The sequence below is a fragment of the Nerophis ophidion genome, linkage group LG13 (genome assembly GCF_033978795.1).
Source record: "Nerophis ophidion isolate RoL-2023_Sa linkage group LG13, RoL_Noph_v1.0, whole genome shotgun sequence".
Taxonomy (NCBI): Eukaryota; Metazoa; Chordata; class Actinopteri; order Syngnathiformes; family Syngnathidae; genus Nerophis; species Nerophis ophidion.
Window position 1 is genome coordinate 54,774,144 of NC_084623.1, and position 27,500 is coordinate 54,801,643.

The following is a 27,500-nucleotide window of genomic DNA, read 5'->3' on the forward strand; positions in this document are numbered from 1 at the left end:
AGTTACAGGATCATACATTGGTCATAATTTAAGTCCTCATGTGTCATTGGACGTATTTCCTGAGTTTATAAACATAATACACATTTTTTTTTTACATAAAAAAAAAGATTTAGCGACGATAAAAAATATTGATGTATTCATTGTAGTATGTTCTTGGTATCATACAGTCGATATCCGTGTAGATCCACCCACTGCATTTATTTACATTCAGTAGTGCTTTCTTTTGTTAGCGGCAAACTATTGCCTCCTCCTACGGTGTGTAGTGAAGCATGTTTAGCTATTCCTCGTTCCTGCAGTGATAATGATACTTGTAAGAAACTCCCAGGCGAAGATTAGTGATTTAGACGTAGCTGAAACACTGCCGACTGCAAATGGATATTGGAATGTGTTAAAGCACCGCTTCCTGAAGGCGTTTTAGTGTTAGAACTTCACCTATATCGTCAGTTTTTAGGCCAAAAATGCGTCCGTTCTTCCTTTTCTGTCTCCACACCGTGTCTGCTTGTAAGTAATCCGTGCGTTGCCCAGGGATTTTTGGGGCTCTAAAAGGTTGCTGACTAGGCCACAGTTGATCCGATGGTATATATATCGTGTTGTCTCTAACAGTTCTTGTATGAGCCTCACTTATGTCACTCCTATGTTTGTGCCAAAAAAAAAAAAAAAAAAATCTTAACCGAATGTTTCTCTCCGCGTTCGGTTTGTTCTCCATTGCTCATTCTTCCATTGTTTTTCATCAATACCTCCTCCGCCACCACAGCCTCGTGTGGATCAACTTGAAAAAAAAAAAAAAACGCTTCCTACCTCCCTCACACGTACAAAGTTTCCTCTTTTTTGTTTTTCAACGTGACTTTGTGCTTTGCAAAAGTCTTTCTCTCTCTCTCACACACACACTCAGCTTTTTTTGCCATTTTCTCTTTTATTTGCTACTTACAGTATATCAAATGATCCTACTGTGTACGTAGCGGTTATATCATGGCAAATTAAAGGTTTCGGTCATCACTCGCTAAAAAAATTATAACGATAACATTGCGATTTAATCAAAAAAACCTAACCCCGAAACTAAAAAATGCGCTCTAGCGTCCCCTAGGAAGAAAACACAGACAAAACTGCCTGTAACTTCCCGTAGTAATGTTGTAGCGACATGAAACAAAAACCTCTATGTAGGTCTCACTTAGACCTACATTTCATACAATGACATCCTTCAGCAAAAATAATCAGGAAGTTTGCAATTCCCCTTTCAAAACAAAAGTTTTGTAAAAACACTCACCTTTGCCTCTTTGAGCTGTAATTAAACCCCCTTAACATGCTTCAAAACTCACCAAACTGGACACACACATCAGGACTGGAAAAAAACTGCAATCTAATAAAAAAAAAAAAAAAAACCTAGACAACTCAAAATTGCGCTCTAGCGCCCCTTAGGAATAAAACCTAGACAAAACTGCTCCGAAGAAGAAAACACAGACAAAACTGCCTGTAATTTCCAGTAGTAATGTCGTAGCGACATGTAACAAAAATCTTTATGTAGGTCTCATTTAGACCTACATTTCATACACTGACATCCTTCAGCAAAAATAATCAGGAAGTTTGCAATTCCCCCTTCAAAACAAAAGTTTTGTAAAAACAGTCACCTTTACCTCTTTGAGCTGTAATTTAACCCCCTTAACATGCTTCAAAACTCACCAAACTGGACACACACATCAGGACTGGCGAAAACTGCGATCTAATAAAAAAAAACAGAAAACTCAAAATTGCGCTCTAGCGCCCCCTAGGAATAAAACCTACACAAAACTACTCCTATGAATAAAACACAGACAAAACTGCCTTTAACTTCCCGTAGTAATGTCGTAGCGACATGAAACAAAAACCTCTATGTAGGTCTCACTTAGACCTACATTTCGTACACTGACATCCTTCAGCAAAAATAATCAGGAAGTTTGCAATTCCCCCTTCAAAACAAAAGTTTTGTAAAAACACTCGCATTTGCCCCTTTGAGCTGTAATTTAACCCCCTTAACATGTTTCAAAACTCACCAAACTGGACACACACATCAGGACTGGCGAAAACTGCGATCTAATAAAAAAAAAAAAAACAGAAACCTCAAAATTGCGCTCTAGCGCCCCCTAGGAATAAAACCTACACAAAACTGCTCCTAGGAAGAAAACACAGACAAAACTGCCTGTAACGTCCGGTAAGAATGTTGGAGAGACATGAACTTCTATGTAGGTCTCACTTAGACCTACATTTCATACACTGACATCCTTCAGCAAAAATAATCAGGAAGTTTGCAATTCCCCCTTCAAAACAAAAGTTTTGTAAAAACACTCACCTTTGCCCCTTTGAGCTGTAATTTAACCCCCTTAACATGCTTCAAAACTCACACACATCAGGACTCGCGAACATTGCGATCTAATAAAAAAAAACTAGAAAACTCAAAATTGCGCTCTAGCGCCTCCTAGGAATAAAACCTACACAAAACTGCTCCTAGGAAAAAAAACACAGACAAAACTGCCTGTAACTTCCGGTAAGAATGTTGGAGCGACATGAAACAAAAACCTCTATGTAGGTCTCCCTTAGACCTACATTTCATACACTGACATCCTTCAGTAAAAATAATCAGGAAGTTTGCAATTCCCCTTTCAAAACAAAAGTTTTGTAAAAACACTCACCTTTGCCTCTTTGAGCTGTAATTTAACCCAAAACTCATCAAACTGGAAACACACATCCGGACTGGCGAAAATTGCGATCTAATAATAAAAAAAAAAATACTCAAAATTGCGCTGTAGCGCCCCTTAGGAATAAAACTTAGACAAAACTGCTCCTAGGAAGAAAACACAGACAAAACTGCCTGTAACTTCCGGTAGGAATGTTGGAGAGACATGAAACAAAAACCTCTATGTAGGTCTCACTTGGACCTACATTTTAATAATTGACATCCTTCAGCAAAAATCAACAGCAACCACCATTGATTGATTGATTGAATATTCTATTAGTAAATTGCAGAGTACAGTACATATTCCGTACAATTGACCACTAAATGGTAATTTTTTTTTAACTTGTATTAGTCAAAGTCCACGTTAATCAATTCATGGTAAACCAAAACATCACCATGGAGTTATTGAGTCGGTTCAGCTTCCGCGGCCAGTGGGTCCATGACGACGACTTCCGTTTTGTTTGACCAGCCGTTTTACTGCCGCCGTTTGGAAACATTTAAGGTATGTAAATAAACAATTTGCAAAATATTTTCTATAATAAGGACTGGGACTACCCAGGACTAGCTGCAGTGTGCCCAAACAACCACCAGGCAGTACTGTGCGCAGATAATACTGCATCATCTCTTTCCGACTCATCAGGTCTCGTCAGTTCGGTAGTGACCCAGACCCACTGCATGGAGGTAGTGTGATCGTATGTGCACACCTTCCATCCACAGGTGTCCCTTCCTCCTGGGAGAAAACAGACGTGGTCCGCCTGAGAGGGACTGATCTGGTTTAACCAGCAGGGGTCCTCGCAAATTTTGATCTGCGCTCTCGACTCCCTGACTGATCAAACACTTCCTCGTCTGGTTTGGTTTCTCTTTGCAGCTTTGATAGTTTCTCTGCTGCCCTTCGACGTCGAATCATTTCCGTCCCGGCAATTTTGAGGAAACTTCTCTGGAAGTGTTACTCGTCATTTTTGTCTGCGTCGACGAGACGTTTGAGAGTCGACGTGTTTAAAGTCGGAAATCTCTGGCTTGACTGAAGATCGGAAACACCTGTAGTGGATCTAACATAATAGTGTGGAAGTCCAGTCCGTACTGGATCTAGCATAATGGTGTGAGAGTCCAGTCCATAGTGGATCTAACATAATAGTGTGAGAGTCCAGTCCATAGTGGATCTAACATAATGGTGTGAGAGTCCAGTCCATGGTGGATCTAACATAATGGTGTGAGAATCCAGTCCGTGGTGGATCAAACATAACTGTGTGAGAGTCCGGTCCGTAGTGGATCTAACATAATAGTGTGAGAGTCCAGTCCATAGTGGATCTAACATAATAGTGTGAGATTCCAGTCCATAGTGGATCTAACATAATGGTGTGAGAGTCCAGTCCATAGTGGATCTAACATAATGGTATGAGAGTCCAGTCCGTAGTGGAGCTAACATAATAGTGTGAGAGTCCAGTCCATAGTGGATCTAACATAATAGTGTGAGAGTCCAGTCCGTGGTTGATCTAACATAATAGTGTGAGAGTCCAGTCCGTAGTGGAGCTAACATAATAGTGTGAGAGTCCAGTCCATAGTAGATCTAACATAATTGTGTGAGAGTCCAGTCCATAGTGGATCTAACATAATGGTGTGAGAGTCTAGTCCGTAGTGGATCTAACATAATGGTGTGAGAGTCCAGTCCGTGGTGGATCTAACATAATGGTGTGAGAGTCCAGTCCGTGGTGGATCAAACATAACAGTGTGAGAGTCCGGTCCGTAGTGGATCTAACATAATAGTGTGAGAGTCCAGTCCATAGTGGATCTAACATAATGGTGTGAGAGTCCAGTCCATAGTGGATCTAACATAATGGTGTGAGAGTCTAGTCCGTGGTGAATTAACATAATGGTGTGAGAATCCAGTCCGTGGTGAATCAAGCATAACAGTGTGAGAGTCCGGTCCGTAGTGGATCTAACATAATAGTGTGAGAGTCCAGTCCATAGTGGATCTAACATAATAGTGTGAGATTCCAGTCCATAGTGGATCTAACATAATGGTGTGAGAGTCCAGTCCGTAGTGGAGCTAATATAATAGTGTGAGAGTCCAGTCCATAGTGGATCTAACATAATGGTGTGAGAGTCTAGTCCATGGTGGATCTAACATAATGGTGTGAGAGTCCAGTCCGTGGTGGATCAAACATAACAGTGTGAGTGTCCGGTCCGTAGTGGATCTAACATAAGAGTCTGAGGGTCCAGTCCATAGTGGGGCCAGTAGGAGACCATCCCGAGCAGAGACAGGTCAGCAGCGCAGAGACGTCCCCAACCTATGCACAGACGAGCGGTCCACCCCAGGTCCCGAGTTTGGACAGCCAGCGCCTCATCTGTGGCCACGGAACCTGTACTCATTGTTTGAAGTGGCCCTCTGAGGGCAACCATAACTGCCCACAATGAAAACCAGTTTGACACCACTGCCATACACAGTGTGGAGCCGCTCCCTTGATATGGGTGTCGTTCACAAACCCAGTACCTCGGTATTGATACCAGTAATGGGTTCTACTTGTATAGCGCTTTTCTACCTTCAAGATACTCAAAGATAATCAAAGTTACCGATTTTTGGTTCGTTTAAGTGTGTTGATAACTAATAAAGGTTTTTCATAATCATTTTTTTATTGTAACGATTAAAAATATTTTTATTTTGATAACTGCTATCCAGATATAACATCCTGTTTACTTATCACATTCCCAAGTCTTATTTTCAAGAATAACATTGGGTTGCAATTATATACATAAATCAATAATTCATTATGATGGGAAATCATATAGAATATATTTATCATGACGTGGACCATGGCGCGGTTTGTTTTCCCGTGGTGCAAAGCGACTGGATCGGACCTGGCGTGAAGGTAATGACATTTTTAGTTATAATATAAACAGGAACAAACATAAGGCGCACAAAGCGGAGGTACAAAATTTGGCTAGGAAAACAAAAATCATTACTATAACGTAAACTATGGACATAAAACAAAACTTGCATGAATAACAAAAACTTACTTGGAATGAATAAAAGAGCATGAAAAAGCGCAGCATGGATCATCAGCATGGATAAAAAGGGTGTGTAGAGGCTAACTGCCTGGCAACTACAGGCTTAAATAGTGGTGCAGTGATTCACAGGTGCGTAAGTCGTGAACACAGAACAGATTAAACTGAGTTGTCATGGTGACAACACAAACAAGAGTGCACAATGAGTCCAAAACCAAACAGAACTTGACCACAAAACATGACAATATTAATTTAAGATTAAGCAAAAATATATTTAAAATTTAATTATAGCCCCTGAATTGGAATTTCAACAGAAAATGCCTACTTCTAGTACTGTGTGTGTGTGTGTGTGTGTGTGTGTGTGTGTGTGTGTTCTGGCAATGCTGACTTAATGGGGACATCGCTCTGTTTGCACAGTCACCTTTAGGGGACCTTTGACGGTATGGGGACCAAAAATCAGGTCCCCTAACGAAAAGCCTTTTTAAATGATAGTCAGATCCATTCTTAAGATGCGTAAGTGATTTTTAAGCTTTGGTTTTAACATTTGTGTGAATTATGCAAAATTATTTAAATTTTGTCCCCATGAACCTTATTAAAACTCTTTTTCCCCAGGGTCCCCAGTAAGACTGATCAGCACATTACTTTATCAATAAGGATATTTAAAGACTTGTATGATATAACTGGACAGTGGACATTTTACTTAATTTTTGTATGCCTCCACAACTTGTAGAAAGGGGGTCCCCGCAAGTTCTGAACAGAAAGTAGGTCCCCATTCTATATTATAAACATGGTGTGTGTGTGTGTGTGTGTGTGTGTGTGTGTGTGTGTGTGTGTGTGTGTGTGTGTGTGTGTGTGTGTTCTGGCAATGCTGACTTAATGGGGACATCGCTCTGTTTACACAGTCACCTTTAGGGGACCTCTGACGGTATGGAGACCAAAAAACAGGTCCCCTAAAGGGAAACCTCTTTAAATGATAGTCAGATCCATTCTGAAGATGCCTAAGTGATTTTTAAGCTTTGGTTTTAACATTTGTGTGAATTATGCAAAATTATTTAAATTTGGTCCCCATGAACCTTAACTCTTTTCCCCAGGGTCCACAGTAAGACCAATCAGCACATTACTTTATCAATAAGGAGATTTAAAGACTTGTATGATATAACTGGGCAGTGGACATTTTACCTCATTTTTGTATGCCTCCACAACTTGTAGAAAGGGGGGTCCCCACAAGTTCTGAACAGAAAGTTGGTCTCCATTCTATATTATAAACACTGTGTGTGTGTGTGTGTGTGTGTGTGTGTGTGTGTGTGTGTGTGTGTGTGTGTGTATTCTGGCAATGCTGACTTAATGGGGACATCGCTCTGTTTATACAGTCACCTTTAGGGGACCTCTGATGGTATGGGGACCAAAAAGCAGGTCCCCTAAAGGGAAACATCTTTAAATAATAGTCAGATCCATTCTGAAGATCCCTAAGTGATTTTTAAGCTTTGGTTTCAAGATTTGTGTGAATTATGCAAAATTTATAAAATGTGTTCCCCATGAACCATATTAACTCTTTTTTTCCCCAGGGTCCCCAATAAGACTGATCAGCACATTACTTTATCAATGAGGAGATTTAAAGACGTGTATGATATAACTGGGCTGTGGATATTTTACCTCATTTTTGTATGCCTCCACAACTTGTAGAAAGTGTGGTCCCCACAAGTTCTGAACAGAAAATTGGTCTGCATTCTTTATTATAAACTGTGTGTGTGTGTTCTGGCAATGCTGACTTAATGGGGACATCGCTCTGTTTACACAGTCACATTTAGGGGACCTCTGACGGTATGGGGAACAAAAATCGGGTCCCCTAAAGGAAAAACTTTTTAAATGATAGTCAGATCCATTCTTAAGATGAGTAAGTAATTTTTAAGGTTTGGTTTTAGGATTTGTGTGAATTATGCAAAATTATTTAAATTTGGTCCCCATGAACCTTATTAAAACTCTTTTCCCCCAGGGTCCCCAGTAAGACTTATCAGCACATTACTTTATCAATCCAGAGATTTAAAGAAGTGTAGGAGCTAACTGGGCAGTGGACATTTTACCTCATTTTTTTATGCCTCCACAACCTGTAGAAAGGGGGGTCCCCACAAGTTCTGAACAGACACTTGGTCCCCATTCCAAATTATAACCTGTGTGTGTGTGTGTGTGTGTGTGTGTGTGTGTGTGTGTGTGTGTGTGTGTGTGTGTGTGTGTGTGTGTGTGTGTGTGTGTGTGTGTGTGTGTAACTGTCTGCCTTTAAGCCTTGTCTTCCTCATGGTTGATGATATTTGACAGCTGCCTGTCAAATATTCACCACTGTCTTTTTATTCCTGTCTCAGAGTCTCTAAAAAAAAACGTCCTGGTTTGGTAAACAAACATTGTTTTGTTTTTTTAAAGAAGGTCGGGATACGCACAAGGAGAGTGTGTGTGTGTTATCAAGCACATAAAAATAAACCCTGCAATAGAATACAATAACGTTACATAATGTCCTCTGGGTTGTTGTTTTGTTCTTTTTAGTGTCCAATCTGTGAGGGAAAAGCACTAACAGAAAGCAAAAAAATTGCAAAAAAATGTTTTACTTCGAGGGGTATCCAAGGCTGTATCGGATAAGAATGCCCTGATTTGATATCGATATCTGTCCGATAATGGCAAACAAACAAGTATCTTTTGAAATTGGCTTCCCCCCAAGAAACACACAATATTGTCCTTTTCCTCTATTTAACTGATAATAGTTAGCAGCCCGAGTGCAGGTGGGATAGACTCCAGCACCCGTCGCAACCCCGAGAGGGACAAGCAGTAGAAAATGGATGAATGGCAACAGCTAAACGCACAATAGAAACACAAGCTAGAAATACGTAATAAGTAGGGGTTTCCAAGTAAGTCGTTTTTCAAATGAATCGCGATTCTTACTTTTAACGATTTTTAATCAATTCAAAATAACGTAAAATCGATTTATTTATTTATTTTTTATTCATGTAGGGCCTTCATTTGGACAAGTTCGCTCACCTCAGTGTCCTTCCATTTAATGCTTTCAACCGGAAGTAAAAGTGCCGTCCAACTATTTTTAAATGAATTCATCGATATATATATATATATATGTATATATATATATATTTTTTTTTTTTTGTCAATTATCACAATTTTCAATTGATTACAAAATATCAAAATAAAGTTTTATATATATATATATATATATATATATATATATACGAACCCCATTTCCATTGGAGTTGGGAACTTGTGTTAGATGTAAATATAAACAGAATACAATGATTTGCAAATCCTTTTCAACCCATATTCAGTTGAATATGCTACAAAAACAACATATTTGATGTTCAAACTGATAAACATTTTTTTTGTTTGCAAATAATCATTAACTTTAGAATTTGATGCCAGCAACATGTGACAAATAAGTTTGGAAAGGTGGCAATAAATACTGATAAAGTTGAGGAATGCTCATCAAACACTTATTTGGAACATCCCACAGGTGTGCAGGCTAATTGGGAACAGGTGGCTGCCATGATTGGGTATAAAAACAGCTTCCATGAAATGCTAAGTAATTCACAAACAAGGATGGGGCGAGGTTCACCACTTTGTAAGCAAATTGTCGAACAGTTTTAGAACAACATTTCTCAACGAGCTATTGCAAGGAATTTAGGGATTTTACCATCTACGGTTCGTAAAATCATCAAAAGGTTCAGAGAATCTGGAGAAATCACTGCATGTAAGCGATGATATTATGGACCTTATGATCCCTCAGGCGGGACTGCATCAAAAACCGGCATCAGTGTGTAAAGAATATCCCCACATGGGCTCAGGAACACTTCATAAAACCACTGTCAGTAACTAGAGATGGTCTCTACATCTGTAAGTGCAAGTTAAAACTCTACTATGCAAAGCAATACCCATTTATCAACAATACCCAGACACACCGCCGGCTTCGCTGGGCCCGAGTTCATCTAAAATGGACTGATGAAAAGTGTTCTGTGGTCTGACGAGTCCACATTTCAAATTATACTTGGAAACTGTGGACGTGGTGTCCTCCGGAACAAAGAGGAAAATAACCATCCGGATTGTTATAGGCGCAAAGTTCAAAAGCCAGCATCTGTGATGGTATGGGGGTGAATTAGTGCCCAAGGCATGGGTAACTTACACATCTGTGAAGACACCATTAATGTTGAAAGGTCCATACAGGTTTTGGAACAACTTATGTTGTCTTCCAAGCAACATCATCATGGACGCCCCTGTTTATTTCAGCAAGACAATACCAAGCCACGTGTTACAAAACAGCGTGGCTTCGTAGTAAAAGACTGCGGGTACTTTCCTGGCCGAGACCTGTCTCCCATCGATAATATGTGGCGCATTATGAAGCGTAAAATACAACAGCTGAGACCCTGGACTGTTGAACGACTGAATCTCTACAGAAAACAAGAATGGGAAAGAATTCCACTTTCAAAGCTTCAACAATTAGTTTCCTCAGTTCCCAAAAGTTTATTGAGTGTTGTTGAAAGAAAAGGTGAAGTAACACAGTGGTGAACATGCCCTTTCCCAACTACTTTGGCACGTGTTGCAGCCATTGAATTGTAAGTTAATTATTATTTGCAAAGTAAAATAAAGTTTATCAGTTTGAACATCAAATATGTTGTCTCAGTAGTGCATTCAACTGAATATGGGTTGAAAAGGATTTGCAAATCATTGTATTATGTTTTTATTTACATCAAACACAATTTCCCAACTCATATGGAAACGGGGTTTGTATGAAAATTTTTTTTTTTTTTTGATTTAATATTTTTTTTTGTATTAATTTATTTTTTGTGATTTGCCTGAGTGGCTGGACAGGACACATTACCGAATCAGCCATGACTAGAACACACGCGTATTTGCATCCGGAACGAGTTTTTGCCAAAAGTCGGAATAGTGCTGCTTCGAAAACAGAAATAAATGCGCCAAAGAATCAGTCCTGGCAATGATTGAAATGACCAAAATACAGTAAATTTTGAACGTATTGTCATGATCGTGTCTGCTACTCTTTAAAACAAAACAAAAAGAAGTGTCTCTCATAATGATTGCGGCAAAATCCCCTCAAAAGTACAATTCCCCTTTAAGAAGCAGTATCCTTTTACTGTATCATCGATCCGACGTGTGTTGACGTAATATTTTTTCTTTTTCTTTCAGTTTTATTTTTTTGACCGCTTTTTGCAAGTCTGGATATTGAACATTTTATCTGAATAAAAACAAATCAGTAGCATGGGTGCAACATAAGCGTGGCGTTACCATTTTCTAGGAACGACCTCGAGTAACGGGACTTGCGCCTTGCAGTTTCTTGCAAATAGGCTGACTTGTGAGAAGCAGCTTTACAAAATACGGTAAATTTTGAACGTATCGTCATGATCGTGTCTGCTACTCTTTGAAACATAACAAAACGAAGTGTCTCTCATAATGATTGCGGCAAAATCCCCTCAAAAGTGCAATTCTCCTTTAAGAAGCAGTATCCTTCTACTGTATCATCGATCCGACATGTGTTGACGTAATATTTTTTCTTTTTCTTTCAGTTTTATTTTGTGGACAGCTTTTTGCAATTCTGGATATTGAACATTTTATCTGAATAAAAACAATAAATCAGTAGCATGGGTGCAACATAAGCGTGGCGTTACCATTTTCTAGGAACGACCTCGAGTAACGGGACTTGCGCCTTGCAGTTTCTTGCAAATAGGCTGACTTGTGAGAAGCAGCTTTACAAAATACGGTAAATTTTGAACGTATCGTCATGATCGTGTCTGCTACTCTTTAAAACAAAACAAAAAGAAGTGTCTCTCATGATGATTGCGGCAAAATCCCCTCAAAAGTACAATTCCCCTTTAAGAAGCAGTATCCTTTTACTGTATCATCGATCCGACGTGTGTTGACGTAATATTTTTTCTTTTTCTTTCAGTTTTATTTTTTTGACCGCTTTTTGCAAGTCTGGATATTGAACATTTTATCTGAATAAAAACAAATCAGTAGCATGGGTGCAACATAAGCGTGGCGTTACCATTTTCTAGGAACGACCTCGAGTAACGGGACTTGCGCCTTGCAGTTTCTTGCAAATAGGCTGACTTGTGAGAAGCAGCTTTACAAAATACGGTAAATTTTGAACGTATTGTCATGACCGTGTCTGCTACTCTTTAAATCAAAACAAAAAGAAGTGTCTCTCATAATGATTGCGGCAAAATCCCCTCAAAAGTGTAATTCCCCTTTAAGAAGCAGTATCCTTCTACTGTATCATCGATCCAACATGTGTTGACGTGATATTTTTTCTTTTTCTTTCAGTTTTATTTTTTGGACAGCTTTTTGCAAGTCCGGATATTGAACATTTTATCCGACAAAAACAACAAATCAGTAGCATGGGTGCAACATAAGCGTGGCGTTACCATTTTCTAGGAACGACCTCGAGTAACGGGACTTGCGCCTTGCAGTTTCTTGCAAATAGGCTGACTTGTGAGAAGCAGCTTTACAAAATACGGTAAATTTTGAACGTATTGTCATGATCGTGTCTGCTACTCTTTAAAACATAACAAAAAGAATTGTCTCTCATGATTGCGGCAAAATCCCCTCAAAAGTGTAATTCCCCTTTAAGAAGCAGTATCCTTCTACTGTATCATCGATCCGACGTCTTGATGTAATATTTTTTCTTTTCCTTTCAGTTTTATTTTGTGGACAGCTTTTTACAAGTCTGGATATTGAAAATTTCATCTGAATAAAAACAATAAATCAGTAGCATGGGTGCAACATAAGCGTGGCGTTACCATTTTCTAGGAACGACCTCGAGTAACGGGACTTGCGCCTTGCAGTTTCTTGCAAATAGGCTGACTTGTGAGAAGCAGCTTTACAAAATACGGTAAATTTTGAACGTATTGTCATGATCGTGTCTGCTACTCTTTAAAACAAAACCAAGAGAAGTGTCTCTCATAATGATTGCGGCAAAATCCCCTCAAAAGTGCAATTCCCCTTTTAAGAAGCAGTATCCTTCTACTGTATCATCGATCCGACATGTGTTGATGTAATATTTTTTCTTTTTCTTTCAGTTTTATTTTGTGGACAGCTTTTTGAAAGTCTGGTTATTGAACATTTTATCTGAATAAAAACAATAAATCAGTAGCATGGGTGCAACATAAGCGTGGCGTTACCATTTTCTAGGAACGACCTCGAGTAACGGGACTTGCGCCTTGCAGTTTCTTGCAAATAGGCTGACTTGTGAGAAGCAGCTTTACATTTTCCTGCGTGTCTTTGTGCCCCCCCCCCCCCCCCCCCCCCCTCTCACCTGCGGGTTCCACGCCTGCGCGTCAAGCTGTGCAAGACTTCAACACGAAAATGTCGCACAGCAAATAATGAGGCACAGTCCCACCATGTGATCGTATTACGCCTACAGGGAGTGGAATTTTTATTCTACTACTGCACACATCATTTTGGCAAGTGTCAGAACACGAAAATACCTTCTCATACCTGTCTGAGGGTCGTATGTTGATATACTGTATTTTTCCGGACCATAAGTCGCACTTATTTTTTTTTTCTCCAAAAACTCCACAGTGTGCCTCATAACCAATGTACGGTAATATTTTGGTTGTGCTTACCAACTCCGAAGCTATTTTATTTGGTACATGGTGAAATGATAAGTGTGACCAGTAGATGGCAGTCACACATGAGAGTAAACAACACCAACATTTTAAATGTTCCATTGAAAATACAAAACATTACACACGGCGCACAAAAATATATCAAAATGTTTTAGTAGGACTTTGGTAAGCTATGAAGCTGCACCGCTTGATGGATTGTACTGTACTTCACAATCGGGCTATTATGGTGTTTGTATAAGGTATGACGTATTATCTGGTGATTTTTTTTGCAATATTATGCAAAATCAACTTTTCTTACCTTCTGGTGCCTACTGATCTGTATTTGGGATCTGCATAAGTCCTGAAAATTTGCGCGGGTCCGCCTTTTGACGCCATAGTTGATAAGCTTAGTCTTTTTGTCTATCTTCTAGTTATGAAAGTCATCTACTGTTTCTCTTGTTTTATAGGCAAGTACTTATGATGTGTAAAGAAGTGTGCTTCGTGAAGGATTGAGAACCCCATTCAAAATGTGTATGCCTATCTATATTTCTATATATCTATATATATATATATATATATATAATTAATATATGTATATAATTAATATATGTACATACATACATATATATATATACATATGTGTGTATTGTGTATATATAAATGTGTATGTATGTATATTTATATATATGTATGTATGTATATATATGTATGTATGTATATGTGCTTATATACACACATTCATAATGTGTATATCTATATGCCTACCTATATACACGTGTGTGTGTCTATATATATATATATATATATATATATATATATATATATATATAATGTGTGTGTATGTATATATATGTGTATATGTGTGTATATATGTGTGTGTGTATGTATATATATGTGTATATGTGTGTATATATATGTGTGTGTATGTATATATATGTGTATATGTGTGTATATATATGTGTGTATGTATATAAAAATGTGTATATGTGTGTGTGTATATATATATATATATATATATATATATATATATATATATTGCCCTAAGGCAAATGTCAAAGTGTTTTTGCCTGCCACGCACAAACATCTTTGTCTTCTCTGTGCTTTCTAAACAGTAAACAACTGAAAGCAAGCGGAAGCTAAGGTGAAAATTTTACTTGCACAATGTCACTGTCGCGCTTGCTCTTTCACTCACTATCACTGCACTTGTTGCACAAATAATTATAGATGGAGATGACCAAATATATATATGTATATATATATTTTTTACCTCCACAGTCAGTCAATTAGCTAGTTAGTTAGTTAGCTTCTTAATTAGTTTGTAGTCATTTAGCTACTTTTCTGTTTTTCTTGTAAGACATGGTGGAAACTGTATTGTGATATAAGTGTTCTATTTTGTTCGTTTTTATGACCTATGAAATATAAGTGTCAGGTTCAAACACCGATGATTTATTAGACAAGACAAGAAGCAAATAAATCAAACAGAGGCAGGATTCAATTTATCTCATGAGGAGAAACGTCTGGGCTGCAACCTCGTACAGTCTCCCACCACGCTCTGAAGGCAGTCCACACACGCTCCTCTTTTAATTGGACATTTTCTGATTACAAAGGGAAGGTGGTCATCAACCGCTGTTGCACTCGGTCATAATAAGTTCAAAGAAAAGGTGGCTGGAGCACTGTCCGGTCCTGCTCCCTCTCCGCTTTGTAGATCTCAGGTCAGGACAAGATCTTCCTGTGGCTGACAATAGATCAAAGAAACCGACACCTCCATGTCGCATCCCATCGCCCACAGTGGAGTTTTACAAGCCTTTTGCTTGATTGGATGAAAGACAGCTTTTGTCTTCTTGCAGGGAACCTAAACACAAAGCTGTCTGATAACTTATATAGAATTATTCGGACATTAAGTATTAGGAGAAAAAATAAATTGTATTTCAAATTTAATTGTCATTATGATCCTTTCAGTTATTCAAAGTAGGAAGGAAATGTCAACACAAGCATGGAAAATGTTGTAACAATTTTAACAGGATAGTAAAATCCCATTAAACACTTAACAATAAGATCTTAAAATGAAGATGCAAACATAAGAAATGTGTGAAAATGTAAACATAGAGAAACCTGAGAAAAAAAACTATTTTCTGTAGGTTTAGTGGCAGGAAGTTACAGCTGTGCTCTAAAGGGTAAGCGGTGTGGTAATAGCGGTCTTACACAATGGTCTGACTACGGTCCCTTTTTGAGAAAAAAAATCCCGAAAAGTGCCACACTGTCCAGGTGACTTCTCCTCTTTTATCCCCAATTTCTTCATTTCGACTTTCTCTTCCCAAATTCGATAGTTGATACTGTTACCCGATTGGCCGTTAGCTTGTCCCTCCCACTGATCAGTAAGGGTTTAAAAAACAACAACAATTTTTCGAATGAATCGTGATTCTTATTTGAAATCGAGGGATGTAGTCAACCATAGAACTGACACCCAATGCTGTTTTAAAAAGTTTCGATTTTGAACCGGGAATCGTTGCTCGGCTACCAGAGAGTGAGTGCATTTGTTCATGCAACCAACCTTGCTTCCATGCTTCCGCTTCCTTCCGACGAAGAAGTTACAAACAAATCATCGAACGCATGCCTTATTGTTATCGATTAAGTGTCCATGAATTGATTAACGAAGACCCCGACTTAAAGAAGTTGAAAAACGTATCCGATTGATTGATTGATTTAGTGGTCAATTGTACGGAATATGTCCCCCCCTCCCTTGTGGAGGGGGTCCGGTCCGATGACCATGGATGAAGTACTGGCTGTCCAGAGTCGAGACCCAGGATGGACCGCTCGTCGGGACCCAGGATGGACCGCTCGCCTGTATCTGTTGGGGACATCTCTACGCTGCTGATCCGCTTGAGATGGTTTCCTGTGGACGGGACTCTCGCTGCTGTGTTGGAGCCACTATGGATTGAACTTTCACAGTATCATGTTAGACCCGCTCGACATCCATTGCTTTCGGTCCCCTAGAGGGGGGGGGGGGGGTTGCCTACATCTGAGGTCCTCTCCAAGGTTTCTCATAGTCAGCATTGTCACTGGCGTCCCACTGGATGTGAATTCTCCCTGCCCACTGGGTGTGAGTTTTCCTTGCCCTTTTGTGGGTTCTTCCGAGGATGTTGTAGTCGTAATGATTTGTGCAGTCCTTTGAGACATTTGTGATTTGGGGCTATATAAATAAACATTGATTGAATATGTACTGTTATGTGCAATCTACGAATCAAAGTCTCAATCAATCTGCCGCGATACATCTTGATAAAGTCCTAGCCCTACTCGTTACTCCCGTTCACGTCGGCCGATTTCTGGTTACTAAAGAACTATTGTAGAGGACATTTTATTCCAGCACCGTTCCCAGCTATAAGTCGTATGTTTTCATCGCAAAATTCCACAGTATTCTGAACATCTGTGTCTTTTGCAATTTGTTCAATGAATAATGGAGACGTCAAAGAAGAAAGCTGTATTGCGGCCAGCTTTAGCAACACAAACACAGCCGGTGTTTCATTGTTTACATTCCCGAAAGATGACGGTGAAGCTTTACTATGGAACAGAGCGGTCAATCGAACACGGTTGGATTGGACCACGCACACAAAGTACAGTGTTTTATGCAGCGATCATTTCGAAAGATTGTGTTTCGAAGAGGGTTCCTTGCCAAGGGCAGAGATGGGTTTTGGCACCACCCGTCGACTGGTGCTGAAGAAAGGTGCGGGGCCGACCTTCAGGTTGTACAGTTACGACCGTATAATCTCACTAAAACACTAGTAGCACAATTAACAGATAAGGTATTTTCCAGAATTATCCTAGTAAATTTGTCTAATAATATCTAAATCGCTCCCACTGTATAGTCTATTTTTTTTTTTTCCAGTCCTTCTGTCAGAGTTATTTGGTGACGCACCCAAAAGATGCAGAGTTGGAGGCAGGCATGGTTTTAATATAAATCACTAAGACAAAAAACAACAAAGGATACAAACAAAAAGCGCGCACGTGGGCGGATAACGGACAAAAAGGCCTGGCGTGGAAGCTAACAGGCATCTAGCAGGAAAACAGAAGTCGTACTTGTAATAAGAAAACAAACTTGGAAGCAGGGAACGAAAGACAATAACCTACAAACCACTTTCGGATATAGCTTACCGCGACGAGATATGATACGACACGACAGGTAGCAACGACATCAACAAGACAATAATCCAGCACTGACTGGAAGAACAAAGGAGGTAAAATAGGAGCTGGCTGATTGACGTCAGGTGTGGCCAGGTGCCAATCAGCCACAGCTGAGGGGAAACAAAGCACTCAGGGAGACAAACAGGAAGCTGCACCAAAATAAGAGTGCTGACAGGAACTACTAAACACACAGAGGAGAAACTAAAACACAAACTCTCAGGGGCAAGCCTGACACCTTCACTCTCACTTTCCTCATCCAGAAATGTTTCATCCTCGCTCAAATTAATGGGAAAATTGTCGCTTTCTCGGTCCGAATCGCCACGATTGTAAACAATGTCCACAACCCGCGACGTCACGCGCACATCGACAAGGCAAGGCTTTTTTATCAGCACCAAAAGTTGCAAACTTCATTGTCGATGTTCTCTACTAAATCCTTTCAGCAAAAATATGGCAATATCGCGAAATGACCAAGTATGACACATAGAATGTGTCATAAAATCTCATTTCAGTAGGCCTTTAAAACTTACCTTTCTACTTCCTGACATGGCTCCAGGCACCTTTTTCTTTGAACTTATTATGACCGAGTGCAACAGCTGTTGATGACCACCTCCCCTTAGAAGCAGCTGCGGATATATAATCAGAAAATGTCCAAGGCAGGAAGTAGAAATGACTGAAATGTTCCCGGGTAAATGTAAGGCGGCAAAGAGCAGAGATGCATTAACGCGGCATTATCCCAGTCAGTCAGCAGGAATCCATCTTTCTAATGACATAACACTTCACCACCGCGATTGTAAATACCGCCTGCGGGCTGACCTCGCATTTTTTTTTTCGCCCCCCCCGGCCGGCCCATTAACAGTTGGAAGTACGGACGTGTTCCGAGCCAACCCAACAAGTACTGAGCCACAGACGGTCGAGTGACCACTTAGTTCAAGTGCGAGTGATTGAGAGTAAAGTGGTGGGAGGATGGAGATCTAACCAGTCGGCCATATTGCCGCAAGAAGATAGGCGGCCTGTGGCGCCGATTCAGTCCTCTTTCTAATGAAGGCAGGGGAGTCTTCACTTCTCATGGCACCGAAGACAAACGTGGAGATGAAATTGGACGAAATAACTCAACACATAGGAATATGGCATTAAAGCAATTCGACGTCAACTGTGAAACTAAGATATGTCCGGCATGTATTTGATATTATTTTGATGATCGTGGTTTATGGTTGAAAACACCTCATTTTCTGAGGTTTTCAATGTGAGGTTTTTTCAGGGCGTTCAATCCATCGCAACTGGACTGTTTGGTTTGTCTGAGTAGAGGTTTCGCCTCTCATCTGAGTAGGCTTCATCAGTTCATGCTCATGGACTTAGATTGGTCAGATCTAGTCTTATATTGGTCAGATCTAGTCTAAGACTTAGATTGGTCAGATCTAGTCTTATATTGGTCAGATCCAGTCCAAGACTTAGATTGGTCAAATCCAGTCTTAGACTAAGAATGGTCAGATCTAGGCTTTGACTTAGATTGGTCAGATCCAGTCTTAGATTGGTCAGATCCATTCATAGACTTAGATTGGTCAGATCTAGTCTTAGATTGGTCAGATATAGTCTTATATTGGTCAGATCTAGTCTATGACTTAGATTGGTCAAATCCAGTCTTAGACTAAGAATGGTCAGATCCAGGCTTTGACTTAGATTGGTCAGATCCAGTCTTAGATTGGTCAGATCTAGTCTTATATTGGTCAAATCTAGTCCAAGACTTAGATTGGTCAAATCCAGTCTTAGACTAAGAATGGTCAGATATAGGCTTTGACTTAGATTGGTCAGATCCAGTCTTAGATTGGTCAGATCCATTCATAGACTTAGATTGGTCAGATCCAGTCTTAGATTGGTCAGATCTAGTCTTATATTGGTCAGATCTAGTCTAAGACTTAGATTGGTCAAATCCAGTCTTAGACTAAGAATGGTCAGATCTAGGCTTTGACTTAGATTGGTCAGATCTAGGCTTTGACTTAGATTGGTCAGATCTAGTTCGGGTGATGGTGCCAATATCTCAGTAGGCTTCTTCAGTTCATGCTTATAGACTTTGATTGATCAGATCTAGTCTTATATTGGTCAGATCTAGTCCAAGATTTAAATTGGTCAAATCCAGTCTTGGACTTAGATTGGTCAGATCCAGTCTTAGATTGGTCAGAGCCATTCATGGACTTAGATTGGTCAAATCCAGTCTAAGACTTAGATTGGTCAGAGCCAGTCCAAGACTTAGATTGGTCAGAGCCAGTCTAAGACTTAGGTCAGATCCAGTCCATGACTTAGATTGGTCAGATATAGTTTGGCGGCTGGTGCCAATATCTCAGTAGGCTTCTTCAGTTCATGCTTATAGACTTAGATTGGTCAGATCTAGTCTTATATTGGTCAGAAGGCGGCATAGCTCGGTTGGTAGAGCGGCCGTGTCAGCAACTTGAGGGTTGCAGGTTCGATTCCCGCTTCCGCCATCCTAGTCACTGTCGTTGTGTCCTTGGGCAAGACACTTTACCCACCTGCTCCCAGTGCCACCCACACTGGTTTATATGTAACTTAGATATTGGGTTTCACTATGTAAAGCGCTTTGAGTCACTCGAGAAAAGCGCTATATAAATATAATTCACAGATCTTGTCCAAGACTTAGATTGGTCAAATCCAGTCTTATATTGGTCAGGTCTAGTCTAAGATTCAGATTGGTCGAATCCAGTTTTAGACTTAGATTGGTCAGATCCAGTCATAGATTGGTCAGATCCATTCATAGACTTAGATCGGTCAGATCCGGTCTTAGATTGGTCAGAGCCAGTCTATGACTTAGATTGGTCAGAGCCAGTCTAAGACTTAGATTGGTCAGACTGGCTCTGACCAATCTAACTCTTAGATCGGTCAGATCCAGTCTATGACTTAGATTGGTCAGATCTAGTTTGGCGGCTGGTGCCAATATCTCAGTAGGCTTTTTCAGTTCATGCTTATAGACTTAGATTGGTCAGATCTAGTCTTAGTCTAAGATTTAGATTGGTCAAATCCAGTCTTATACTTAAATTAGTCAAACCTAGTCCAAGACTGAGATTGGTCACATCTAGTCTAAGACTGAGATTGGTCAGATCTAGTCTAAGACTGAGATTGGTCAGATCCAGTCTTAGACTTGGATTGGTCAAATCCAGTCTTATACTTAAATTAGTCAAACCTAGTCCAAGACTGAGATTGGTCACATCTAGTCTAAGACTGAGATTGGTCAGATCTAGTCTAAGACTGAGATTGGTCAGATCCAGTCTTAGACTTAGATTGGTCAAATCCAGTTTTAGACTTAGATTGGTCAAATCCAGTCTTAGACTTGGATTGGTCAGATCCAGTTTTAGACTTGGATTGGTCAGATCCAGTCTTAGACTTGGATTGGTCAGATCCAGTCTTGGACTTAGATTGGTCAGATTTTTTCTAAATCTTAGATTGGTCAGATCCAGTCTCAGACTTAGATTGGTCAGATCTATTCTGATCTTTAGATTGATCAGATCCAGTCTAAGACTGAGATTGGTCAGATCTAGTCTTAGACTTGGATTGGTCAGATCTATTCTAAGCCTTGGATTGGTCAGATCTATTGTAAGCCTTAGATTGGTTAGATCTAGTCTAAGACTGACATTGGTCAGATCCCGACTTGGACTTGGATTGGTCAAATCCAGTCTTAGACTTAGATCGGTCAGATCCAGTCTTAGGCTTAGATCGGTCAGATCTATTCTAGGCCTTAGATTGGTCAGATCCAGTCTTACACTTGGATTGGCCAAATCCAGTCTTATACTTAGATTGGTTGGATCTAGTCTTAGATTGATCAGATCCATTCTTAGACTTAGATTGCTCGGATCCAGTCTTGGACTTAGATTGGTGGACGGGACTCTCACTGCTGTCTTGGAGCCACTGTGGATTGAACTTTCACAGTATCATGTTAGACCCGCTCGACATCCATTGCTTTCGGTCCCCTAGAGGGGGGAGGTTGCCCACATCTGAGGTCCTCTCCAAGGTTTCTCATAGTCAGCATTGTCACTGGCGTCCCACTGAATGTGAATTCTCCCTGCCCACTGGGTGTGAGTTTTCCTTGCCCTTTTGTGGGTTCTTCCGAGGATGTTGTAGTCGTAATGATTTGTGCAGTCCTTTGAGACATTTGTGATTTGGGGCTATATAAATAAACATTGATTGATTGATTGATTGATGTAGTCTCAGACTTAGATTGGTCAGGTCCAGTTTTAGACTTAGATTGGTCAGATCCAGTCTATGACTTAGATCGGTCGGATCAGATCTAGTGTCTAGCGTATGTGCTATTGTGTGCTTAGCTGTTGTGTAGCTGCTAGTAGCCTATATCCTGGCATGTTTACCTTTTTCTAAATGACTTGATTCAAATAGAATAAATTGTAACTTGCTATCCTAAATAATATGAAACTTTCTCTTTGCAGATATCGAACCGATATCGGCCAACGTTCGACCTTTACCAGTTGCTTCGTTTTGTTGTCTGCCTTCTGATAACCCCTTATATCCGATTCTTGTGTTCGGCTTCCACTTCCCGCCGTTTTTATCTTTTTTTCCTCTTTGCTCTTTTGTTACTCACAGCGCTGTCATTGGCAAATCACGATTCAATAACACAACTAGTGGCTCCCCCGGTGTTGCTAGCCTCAGAAGTCGGGAGGAAGAGCAAAAAGGAGAACGTGTCTTTGTACAGCATATGAGTGTGTGTGTGTGTGTGTGTGTGTGTGTGTGTGTGTGTGTGTGTGTGTGTGTGTGTGTGTGTGTGTGTGCGCTTACTGAATGCCAGCTGGCCTGTGGTGCAGCAAGCTGTCCTAATGAAGTGATCTTCCCAACCCTCCAACTAATCGGAATATGTAGACTGGGGAACATTATTATTTCAACCAAAGTAGAGAACTCGTTAGATTTCTCAAACATTACGTGTCAGAAAAAATTGTACGTAAATTATTAAAATAAGTGTCCGTTCTCTGAGTTGCCAATGAACATACAAGTGGCTGTCTTTGTTGCACCGAGCCAAAGGCTTGGAAAATTCCATTGTGTACCAGAATTGATGAACGTGGACCCCGACTTAAACAAGTTGAAAAATGTATTCGGGTGTTACCGTTTAGTGGTCAATTGTACGGAATATGTATTGTACTTTTCAATCAACTAATAAAAGTTTCAATCAATCAATCAATACGATGGGAGGAGACGGGATGGGGGGGTGGGGGTTATATATTGTGATCCAAGACTTGCCCAGGCTCGAACCAGGACCAGCCCAAGCCCGAGGCATCTTTTTGTCTTATGTTAATGTGACCAAAAACAATGTTTGATTACATTAGTCAAAATAAAGCCAATACTTCACAGCAATTAGTGATTCATAGTTTTGTATCTTGTACACATCCTTGCCCAGTGTCAGAACTCAAACGTCAACCAAGTCTTTTGCTTGATGGCCTTTGTATTTTTATTTTTACACACGTCAATGTATTGTACTTTTCAATCAACTAATAAAAGTTTCAATCAATCAATCAATACGATGGGAGGAGACGGGATGGGGGGGAGGGGGTTATATATTGTGATCCAAGACTTGCCCAGGCTCGAACCAGGACCAGCCCAAGCCCGAGGCATCTTTTTGTCTTATGTTAATGTGACCAAAAACAATGTTTGATTACATTAGTCAAAATAAAGCCAATACTTCACAGCAATTAGTGATTCATAGTTTTGTATCTTGTACACATCCTTGCCCAGTGTCAGAACTCAAACGTCAACCAAGTCTTTTGCTTGATGGCCTTTGTATTTTTATTTTTACACACGTCAATGTATTGTACTTTTCAATCAACTAATAAAAGTTTCAATCAATCAATCAATACGATGGGAGGAGACGGGATGGGGGGGAGGGGGTTATATATTGTGATCCAAGACTTGCCCAGGCTCGAACCAGGACCAGCCCAAGCCCGAGGCATCTTTTTGTCTTATGTGAATGTGACCAAAAACAATGTTTGATTACATTAGTCAAAATAAAGCCAATACTTCACAGCAATTAGTGATTCATAGTTTTGTATCTTGTACACATCCTTGCCCGGTGTCGGAACTCAAACGTCAACCAAGTCTTTTGCTTGATGGCCTTTGTATTTTTATTTTTACACACGTCAATGTATTGTACTTTTCAATCAACTAATAAAAGTTTCAATCAATCAATCAATACGATGGGAGGAGACGGGATGGGGGGGGAGGGGGTTATATATTGTGATCCAAGACTTGCCCAAGCTCGAACCAGGACCAGCCCAAGCCCGAGGCATCTTTTTGTCTTATGTTAATGTGACCAAAAACAATGTTTGATTACATTAGTCAAAATAAAGCCGATACTTCACAGCAATTAGTGATTCATAGTTTTGTATCTTGTACACATCTTTGCCCAGTGTCAGAACTCAAACGTCAACCAAGTCTTTTGCTTGATGGCCTTTGTATTTTTATTTTCTACACACGTCAATGTTTACGCTTGCTTTTTGGCAGACTTTGACAACATTCTGAGAGGCGAGGTGGGAGAAGAGGAGTTTGGAAAGCTTCCATTTGGGGCATGTGAGGAAACAATAAGGTAACATGATATACATATAAACTACAAACCCCGTTTCCATATGAGTTGGGAAATTGTGTTTGATGTAAATATAAACAGAATACAATGATTTGCAAATCCTATTCAACCCATTTTCAGTTGAATGCACTACAAAGACAACATATTTGATGTTCAAACTCATAAACATAGTTTTTTTTTTGCAAATAATAATTAACTTAGAATTTCATGGCTGCAACACGTGCCAAAGTAGTTGGGAAAGGGCATGTTCACCACTGTGTTACATCACCTTTTCTTTTAACTACACTCAATAAACGTTTGGGAACTGAGGAAACTAATTGTTGAAGCTTTGAAAGTGGAATTCTTTCCCATTCTTGTTTTATGTAGAGCTTCAGTCGTTCAACAGTCCGGGGTCTCCGCTGTCGTATTTTACGCTTCATAATGCGCCACACATTTTCCATGGGAGAGAGGTCTGGACTGCAGGCGGGCCAGGAAAGTACCCGCACTCTTTTACTACAAAGCCACGCTGTTGTAACACCTGGCTTGGCATTGTCTTGCTGAAATAAGCAGGGGCGTCCATGATCACGTTGCTTGGATGACAACATATTTTGCTCCAAAACCTGTATGTACCTTTTAGCATAAATGGTACCTTTACATATGTGTAAGTTACCCATGCATTGCGCACTAATACACCCCCATACCATCACAGATGCTGGCTTCTCAACTTTGCGCCTATAACAGTCCGGATGGTTCTTTTACCCTTTGGTCTAGAGGACACTGTCAGGTTCTAACACTGATGACATCTATTAAACAAGAAAAAAAGCAAAGAATCAAACAGAAACAGAATTAAATTTGGACTCAGATCTTAGGAGCGACATGGCCAGTGTATTCTCTGTACAGTCCTGCACCACACTCTGCCCCAATATCGTACTCCTCCTTTTTTATTTGACTTTCTCCTCCCTCTTTCCCACAGCTGCTTCCTGAGGGAAGTGGGTTGTAAACAGTGTTGCCTTCGGTTACTGAACAGTTCAAAGAGAGTTTGTCAAATAATTCAAAGAGTTCCATAAAACAGTTCAAAGAGAGTCCCATAAACTAGTTCAAAGAGAGTTCCATAAAATACTTCAAAAAGAGTTCCTGTGGAAGTTGGGCAGATCCTGCCATCTGTCCGCTTTGTAGTCCCAGAAGAGATTTACGAGCATTTTTCTTGGAAGGTTTCAGCCTTTTGTCTTCTTGTCCGGAACACAATGTAATACAAAGTTTTTTGTGATAATTAAGAAACAATTATTCCAACACACGACGTCCACGGTTTCCCCCCCAAAAAAAACATTTGAAACGTGGTCTTGTCAGACCACAGAACACTTTTCCACTTTGCATCAGTTCACATTAGATGAGCTCGGGTCCAGCGAAGCCCGCAGCGTCTCCGGGTGTTGTTGATAAATGGCTTTTGCTTTGCATAGTAGAGTTTTAACTTGTAGTTAGAGATGTAGCGATGAACTGTAGTTACTGAAAGGGGTTTTCCGAAGTGTTCCCGAGCCCGTGTGGTGATATCCTTTACACGCTGATGTTGCTTTTTGGTGCCGTACCGCCTGAGGGATTGAAGGTTCGTAGTATAATTGCTTACATGCAGTGATACGGACCGTAGATGGTGAAATCCCTAAATTCCTAGCAATAGCTCTTTGAGAAACGTTATTCTTAAACTGTCGGAGAATTTGCTCACGCATTTGTTCGCAAAGTGGTGACCCTCGCCCCGTCCTTGCTTGTGAATGACTGAGCGTTTCATGGAAGCTGCTTTCATACCCAATCATGGCACCCACCTGTTCACCTGCGGGATGTTCCAAATAAGTGTTTGATGAGCAATTCTCAACTTTCTCAGTCGTTTTTGCCGCTTGTGCCAGCTTTTTTGAAGCATGTTTGCAGGCATCAAATTCCAAATGAGCTTATATTTGCAAAAAAATAACGTTTTCCAGTTCGAACTTTAAATATATTGACTTTGCAGTCTGTTCAATTGAATTGACTGATTTTTCAGTCAATAGGTGCTTGAATTGTGATTTTATTTCTGGAAATGTTATTGCCCGACCTTCACTTGCTGCTTGTTTGTGGGTTTTGCTGCTTTCACTTTCATCTTCCATCTGGAAAAAAAAACCAAAAAAACAAACAAACAAAAAAACATGTTTTATTGGCATTAGATCAGACCGCTGACTTTGCTTGCAGATAAGATTGAAGGATTTATTTTTTATTATTTTTTTGGCCTTGCTTTCATCATATGTTTATTGTCGTTATCCGTCTGTGCTGTTAAATTTTGTTACAATAGACAGTTAGCACATAGAGTAAGGAGGGGATTCATATGGCCTGATTCATTGCGATTCACCTGACACACGATACGTGACAAAATGGGGGTGTGAAATATGCACCGTGTTGAATATTAAAAAAAAATTGTGGCAATTCCAACGTTGACCACAGCGTGAGTTTGTTAGAATAATTAAATCTTGGTTATCACAAAACTTTGTGTTTCAACGAGTTCCCGGCGAGTGGACATAAGCTGTCTTTAATCCTACCAAGCAGAAGGCTTGGGAAACTCCACTGTGTAGGATGGGAAGTAACATGAAGGTGTTTTGTTTCTTTCATGTGTTGTAATCAACATAAAGGCATTGTTTTGACCCGAGAACTGCAAAGCAAATAGGAACTGTTTTAAGATATTTTCTACAAACTGTTTTAATCAAAGGTGATGGTGGTTTACGACCCCCATCCCTTAGAATCAACTGTTGCCATGTAATCAGGGAAATTCCAAATGAAAGAGCGTGGTGGATACAGTACAAGAGTACATCCCCGATGCGCTCTCCTCAATTGAGCGAAATTTAATACTCTGTCTCTGTTTAATTCCTTGCTTCTTGTCTCATTTAATAGATGTCATCAGTGTTTGAACCTGACACAGTTGCAATGTAGAGTGGCCCTTTCCATAATTTCCAGCAGACTGTTCTTCCTCTCATGTGAGATCCACCATGGCCATATGAATCCCTTTTCTTACGATACTGTAAGCACGCAAGAGCTTGACTATGAAATATTAAATAATCTAGTCAAAACCATTCGTAAAAACGTCAAGACAGTAGCGCTTTGAAATTATTAAAATATTTTATTGTGATTGATCACAATGTCTTTGGTTACCTCATAATTAATCGCAATCCTTCCCACTCATAGTTAACTGTTGTTGCTAGGAGCGCTGATTGTGCACACCTGCCTCTGTTTGAAGATCAGGACACTCACCGATAACCGATAATCAACCACAAAAGCTTGATATCAGGGGTGTGGACTTTTGGGCACATCACCATTTGATCCGACCGGGTTTCCTGGGCTGACAATTCGATTCAGATTCAATTTTTGATTCTTGAAGATTCTCGCAATGAATTACTTGGTATAATGATTGTATTGAAACTCTTTCAAA

The 27,500-nt window shown here is 40.0% G+C and overlaps 1 protein-coding gene across 4 annotated transcripts in view; it reads left to right on the plus strand.

The window, feature by feature from the left end:
- zgc:172282 (leucine-rich repeat and fibronectin type III domain-containing protein 1-like protein) overlaps positions 1-27,500 on the plus strand; it is a 473,431-nt gene that overhangs the window by 151,506 nt on the left and 294,425 nt on the right. Inside the window, exon 2 of one of the 4 annotated variants that reach the window (XM_061919226.1) lies at positions 24,004-24,085. The exons of the other annotated variants lie outside the window; for them this stretch is intronic. The gene's annotated coding sequence lies outside the window, so the exon portion shown is untranslated. The remainder of the gene's footprint in view (positions 1-24,003; positions 24,086-27,500) is intronic. 4 annotated transcript variants of the gene reach the window in all.